Source organism: Balaenoptera borealis (genome assembly GCF_965194805.1).
Source record: "Balaenoptera borealis genome assembly, chromosome: 1".
Taxonomy (NCBI): domain Eukaryota; kingdom Metazoa; phylum Chordata; class Mammalia; order Artiodactyla; family Balaenopteridae; genus Balaenoptera; species Balaenoptera borealis.
The window spans coordinates 65,676,482-65,683,069 of record NC_138860.1 but is presented as its reverse complement, the minus strand read 5'-3'; the positions used below and the strand labels follow the sequence as shown (position 1 = coordinate 65,683,069).

Sequence of the window (6,588 nt, the reverse complement as noted above, 5' to 3'; positions counted from 1 at the left end):
TCAGCAGGCCGGCGGCTTGCAGCCCTCAACCTGCAGCCCTTTGCTCAGGAGGAAGGCGTCCTGCATGGGGTCACAACCCAGGAAGAGCTTCACCATGCCCTTGGCATCCTCGGAGCCCCCTGGCCTCAGAATGCAGCTTCTGTAGTCCATGGCAACCTGAGGAGAGGGGGCGGGGCTGCAGGAGGGTGGAGCACCCCCTTCACGGAGGGTGTGGGTGTGGCCACCTCTGCTGTGACTCAACAAAGGGCAGGGGAGCAGGGGGTTCTGGGCAGGGCCCTCAGAGCCTGGCAGGCCCAGGCGGGCGGCACAAGCATCTAGGCCCAGGCCAAGGACCTCCGTGTTGGTCTGCACGGCAGGCCGGCCTCTCACCTTGCCACTCAGGACGCCCTCCTGCTTGAAACGAGTGTGTGGACCGTGTCCGCGGAGTACACCTCGCTGCACAGGTAGCCATAGGACTGGGCGTCGTAGCTTCCTGCCAGGTGGCCGAAGGTCGCAGGCAGGTGGGTCCCTGGGACACACGCGGAGAGGCTCCTGCCCGGCCCCCTGGCCGCTCCGTGCCCCTTCCCCAGAGCCCAGAGCTTGGGGCCTCAAAGCAGCCCTGTCTGAGTCCCCTGCCACTAGAGGGAGTATTGGCCCAACACTTCTAGAAAACGGGGACCTTGCGGGCAACTCAGTGGAGGGACACAAATCAATCTTTGCCGACTTTCTGCTGAAGCTCACGAGGGTTCACCCCTAAGCCTCTTACAGGGACAGCTGCCCGAGGCTCCGAGGGATGAGTCAGGGCTCGCCCTCCAGCACGGGGAGAGCGCGGGTTAAAGCGCTCACGAGGGAGTGAACTGCGTCTCCGCACCGACACGCACGGGCAAACCTCGTCGACGCGTTCCGTCCGGGGTATGAAGCCCTCTCCTGCCTCTTCCAGGCTCTCCAGAAAGCACGTGCAGATACGCCCAGCCCACCCTCGGACTCCGCGGGCCACAGCTGGAGGGACCAGCCCAGGAACCCAGGCAGGAAGAGGCCAGAGGTCAGCGAGCCTCGACCAGAGCCCGTCAGTCGGTCCCCCTTCACACACCACCAGAGGATCCTCTTGACCTGGGCAGTAGCCGCCAACCGACCGCTAAGGTGGGCCCGGCGTGCGCTTGGCTACCTGGCGTGGCTGGGACCCCGAGGATCTCCTGGCAGAGGCGGGCATTGTCCTAGGCCGGGTCCGAGGGCGTCTGCGTGTGCAGGGCCTGGTCCACCTTGGCCAGGACGATCTGGCGCAGGTTGAAGAGGCCTGGAGGGTGGGAGGAAGGAGACGGGGGCGCTGGCACTGTGTCCAGGCCGCGCTTTCCAGCCGGGCGGTCCGGGAGCCCCTTTCCTTTCCCTCGGCCCGGCCGCACGGGGGTTGGCCAGCCGGGACTTGATGAGCTTGTCCAGCAGCTCCTGGGGGACGGCGCTGCTCGTGCCCCGCCGAGACTGGCAGCAGCGCCAGGGCTTCACAGGGCGCGGCGCTCCCGGCCCCAGAGCCTACCCTCTGGTTCTCATCCCCGGCTGTCACCAGAGTCGCAGGCAACGTGCCCTTCTTTTCGTTTGTCTTTTTTCCGGCCCTCGACCACGCAAAGGTGTGAAGCCCTGCCACTCGCTGCCACGTGGATGCACCGTGAGAACACGGTGCTCAGCGAGAGAAGTCAGACACAGAAGGACACACAGGGTGTGACCCCACTGAGGGGAAACGTCCAGAACAGGTAGATCCACAGAGTCAGAGTGGGTTCCTGGTTGTCAGGGACAGGGGAGGGGAGGGAATGATAACTAAGGGCGTGAGGGACCTTTTTGGGGTGAGGGAAATGTTCCAGAACAGGGCAGTAGTGACGGCTGCACAGCTCAGTAAAGTGTCCCCACGCGCTCCGGTTGCAGTCTGTGAGAGCATCGCTCTCAGGACGAAGGGCTGACTGCAGGAAGACTGAACGAGCACTGGGTCCTGGGCCCAGACGCTCATCTGGGGACCCCCCCCACATTGGGAAGTCACTGGGACTTGCTGAGCCTCCACCGAGACTGGCAGCAGCCCCAGGGCCTCACAGGGCGTGGTGCTCCCGGCCCCAGAGCCTAACCTCTGGTTCTCATCACTCATCACTCACCAGCCTTGCATGCAACGTTCCTTTCTTCTATTTTGTCTTTTTTAAAGGCAACTCTTGAATACCTGTATTTAACATGCAGGGAACCAGTCCTGACTCCTTGATCTGGGACTTCCAGCCTCCAGAGTCTCGAGGACATCCACTTCCATTGTTTACGCGCCCAGTGCGTGGGGTTTGATGATGGAAACTGACACCGAGGGCGTCTCCTCGTGCGGGGTGACATCAGCGGAAGAATCCCGTGGCGAGGGCCTGCCTGAGGACCACGGGAGAGCCCGGGCCCTCCCCGCCCCCTGCCTTCAGCCCCTCGCCCGCACCCTCCTGGGAGCGGAGCTGGTGCATCGCTTGCCAGAACTCATGGAAGTAGGTCTCCAGCTCATCATGCTGGAACAGGGAGGGCGGGTTGGGCGTAGGCTTGGTGAAGTTGGCCACCATGGCCGCGATGGCAATCTGGCGCCTCCCGTCCTGCTGCAGGCAGCCCGGCTGCAGGCCAAAGCAGGCCATGTGCCCGGACTTCCCTTCCCTGGGGAGGGACGCGGGTGAGGCCCCACTACCACAGAGGAGCCCCAGCCCACGGCCGACAGGTTCCCCCACGCATGCACCGAGGGTAGAGGTCCAGGTAGAACTTGCTGATGGATGACCTTGCCCGAGGCCACGTCCCGGACCGTGTAGAGCCTCACATCTTCATCTTCGTGACGCATGTTGGCGCCTTCCTCCAGGTCGAAGGTCAGCCCCAGCAGCTCCTGGGAGATGCCCAGCCGCCCGCGCGTGACCACCTGCATGGGGAAGGACTCATTGAGCAGGTACTGGTCCACGTGGTAGCGCGTCTCCTCCCCCTGGTTCATGTAGTAGCGCAGGTCCTAGACGTTGATGGGCCCATCAAAGTGCAGGCCCCGCCTCTGGCACTCAGCCTTCTTTAGCTCCAGGATCAGGGCCGCTCCTGCTCCCCGAGGGGCTTCAGCTTCTGGGCCAGCTCATCTGCGGGCGGAGGGGAGAGGCTCAGCTATGTCCCTGTGGCAACCGCCCAGCCGCCCCCCACCCCACGCCCCTCGAGGCAGAATGAAGGGTTGGGGAAGGCGACCCCCAAGGGCTGACACAGTGGGGTCTCAGGCAGCACCACGTCCAGTCAAGGTCCACCTGACCCCCGTCCCCACTGGGACTCGGGGAGGCGGGGTTACCTAGGAAAGTGGCCACCACCTGGCTGGTCTTGGCCATGTTCATCTCCAGCACAGAGTCGGCACGCGTGCTGAATCCCAGCAGGCGGGACTTCTGAGCCTGCAGCCTTACCAGCTCCCCGAGGATCGCGCAGTTCTCCTGGAACCCAGAGACAGCCAGCGCTGGGGACCGTGGGCCACGCCCTCCCCACAGGCCCCGGGCCAGGTCTCTGTGGGTGGGAGGGCTCTCAGGCCACTGGCGGGCACAGCCAAACCCCCTCCCTCCTCCTCCTGGCCTGGATTTCTAGACACTTTGGTGCTGTCCTAACATGTGGTCTTTATGAACACAGGTCCTTTTGGAACCAGAAACGGCGTGAACCATGATGAGCTCTAAGGCCAAGGGCAGGAAGAAATGTGACCAGGCTCTCCAGGAGCCACCCAGGGGCCTCCCCGGGCTCAACAATACAAACTTGGCTGCCGTGCAGACAGCAGCTCATCCCCACGGCGCCCGAACACCCAGCCCCTGGACGGCGAGAGACCTGTTGCTGCAGGTGCCCCGTGGTTGGCTGGTGAGGCCTGGCCCCAGGCGTACGCCACCTTCTCTGGGGCCACCTCTCTGGGTCTGCGGTGGGGTTCTCCTGGGAGCCCCCAGTCACCACAGGACCAACGTGGCCTGTCTGCAGCCCAAGAAGGTGGGGACACAGGTCTGTCCCCCGTGGACATCACCCGCGAGGCCGAGCAAGCACCAGTGGTGTCTGCGGGGAAGATGAAGGGCTCATGCACAGCCCCCATCTACTGAAGATGCTAAACGGGAGAAGCACAGACTGCAGCCACATGCGGTATGGACCAAACGCAAGTGTCCTTGCAGGAACCGATGTCTGAATGTCGAGGCTGTTCCCGGGCCACAGTGAGAAGGCCCAGGCCCCACGCAAGGCACAGAGAGGGGATGGGGGGAACATCTGCGAATCTGAGCTCATCGGGCATCACCCCAGAAGGAGAGGGAGAGAGCCAGAAGGAGATACGGAGGGAGAGGGAGAGAGAGGGAGGTACAGACGTCTCTCCTTTCCCTGGGGGTTCTCTAGTGCAGCCAAGCCTGAAAACCACTGCATTTCGGGAGATGGGTCCTCGTGGAAAAGTTAAATAGTAGCTCATGGCATTATCGACACATATTAAAATGGCCCCAAATCTTGGGGAGTCAGGGAGGGGAGCTGGCGGCTGCCTCGTAAAGGAGGAGAGATTGGGCGTCAGAGGAGGTGCCTGCCTCCACCACCTCCGCCGCCGCTGCCCCCCCCCAGGGCCCCGCAGACTTCATCTCCCAGCTGTGGTCCTGGGCTGGAAGGCAGCGGGGAGGTCAGGCCGTCCCAAGCATCAACGTTGACTTCAGGGCTGATCTGAAAGGCGCCTGGTGTTTGTTGAAGCAGAAAAAAGAGAAAGCAGTGGGCAGAGGATGGGAGGGGGAGGGAGCCCCCATCAGCCCTTCTCCCTGTCTCCCTCTCTGTCTCCCTCCCTCCCTCCCTCCCTCTACCTCCCTGCCTCTCACTCTCCCTCCATCTCTCCCTCTGCCTCTCTCCCTCCCTCTCTCCCTCCCTCTCTCCCTGTCCCTCTTGCCCTGTCCTGTCCCTCTCTCCCTCCCTCCATCCCTGTCTCTCTTTCCCTGTCCCTCTCTCCCTCTCCCTCTATCCGTCCCCCCTCCCTTTCCCCGTTTCCATCTCCCTCTCTGCCTCCCTCTTTCCCTGTCCCTGTTTCCCTGCTCTGCTCTCCCTCTCCCTCTCCCTCTTTCCCTCTCCCTCTCTCCCTGTCCCCCTTTCCCTGTCCCTGTTTCCCTGTTCCGCTCTTCCTATACCTCTTTCCCTCTCCCTCTCTCCCTCTCGTGCTCCCTCTCCCTCTCCCTCTCCCTCCACCTCCTTCCCTCTCCAGAGAGGGAAGGAGGTGGAGGGAGAGGGACAGGGAGCAGGAGAGGGAGGGGGGAGAGGGAGAGAGGGATAGAGGGAGGGAGAGGGACAGGGAGCAGGAGAGGGAGGGGGAAGAGGGAGAGAGTGATAGAGGGAGGGGGGGAAAGACAAAGACATCTCTCCCTCCCTCCCTCCCTCCCTCTCTCCCTCCCTCTCTCCCTCCCTCTCTCCCTCTTCCTCGCTCCCTCTCCTCCCTCTCCCTCCGTCTCTCCATCTCCCTCACTCCCTCCCAGAGACAGAGAGACGAAGAGGCAGAGACAAGGGAGAGGGAGAGAGGGAGAGGGAGAGAGAGGGGGAGAGAGGGAGAGACGGAGAGAGGGAGAGAGAGAGAGGTCTCTTCCTCCCTTTCCCTCTCTCCTCCTTCTCTCCCTCTCTCCCACTCTCCCTCTTCCCTCTCCCTCCCTCCCCCCTCCCTCTCTCCCTCTCCCCCTCTCCCTCGTCTCTCCCTCTCCCTCCATCTCTCCCTCTCTGGGAGGGAGTGAGGGAGAGGGAGAGACAGAGGGAGGGAGAGGGTGAGACAGAGGGAGGGAGAGGGAGAGAGGAAGAGAAAGGGCGAGGGAGGGAGAGGGAAGGAGGACGAGACGTCTCTCCCTCTCCGTCTCCCTCCCCCTCCCTCTCTCCCTCTCCCTCCCTTCCTCTCCCTCTCCCTCTCCTAGAGGGAGGGAGGGAGAGGGAGAGACAGAGGGAGAGGAGAGGGGGAGTCGGAGAAGGAGGTAGGGAGAGGGAGAGGCGAGAGGGTGCCTGCTTCCCTCTCTGTCTCCCTCCCTCCCTCCCTCCCTCTCCGTGTCCCTGTCTCCCCCCTCTCCCTCTCCCTCTGTCTCTCCCTCTCTGGGAGGGAGAGAGGGAGAGGGAGAAGGAGGGAAAGTGATGGAGGGAGGGAGAGGGAGAGAAGGAGGGGAGAGGGAGAGGGAGGGAGGAAGAGAGCTCTCCCTCTCTCCCCCCTCTCTCTCCCCCTCCCTCTCTCCCTCTCCCCCTCTCCCTTGTCTTTGCCTCTCCCTCCGTCTCTCCCTCTCTGAGAGGGAGTGAGGGAGACGGAGAGACGGAGGGAGAGGGAAAAGGAGGAGAGGGAGGGAGGGAGGGAGAGACGTTTCCTCCCTCCCTTTCCTCCCTCTTCTCCCTCTCCTTCTCCCTCTCCGTCTAACTCTTCCGCTTCCTCCATCTCTCCATCTCCCTCACTCCCTCCCAGAGGGAGAGGGGAGGGAGAGAAGGAGAGGGAAAGAGGAGAGGGAAGAGGGAGAGGAAAGAGGCAGAGGAAAGAAGCAGAGGGAAGAGGCAGAGAGGGAAGAGGGAGAGAGGGAGAGGGAGAGAGAGGGGGAGAGAGGGAGAGACGGAGAGAGGGAGAAAGAGAGAGGTCTCTTCCTCCCTTTCCCTCTC

The 6,588-nt window shown here is 63.1% G+C and overlaps 1 pseudogene across 1 annotated transcript; it reads right to left on the bottom strand.

Annotated features, from left to right (window-relative positions):
- Positions 1–6,381, bottom strand: LOC309616968 (thimet oligopeptidase-like; annotated as a pseudogene). The gene is made up of 7 exons: positions 6,357–6,381; positions 3,287–3,445; positions 2,711–3,086; positions 2,436–2,631; positions 1,145–1,265; positions 370–508; positions 1–156 (listed from the first exon to the last, which is right to left on the bottom strand). The product of its transcript is annotated as a thimet oligopeptidase-like (transcript).
- Positions 6,382–6,588: the final 207 nt, after the last annotated feature.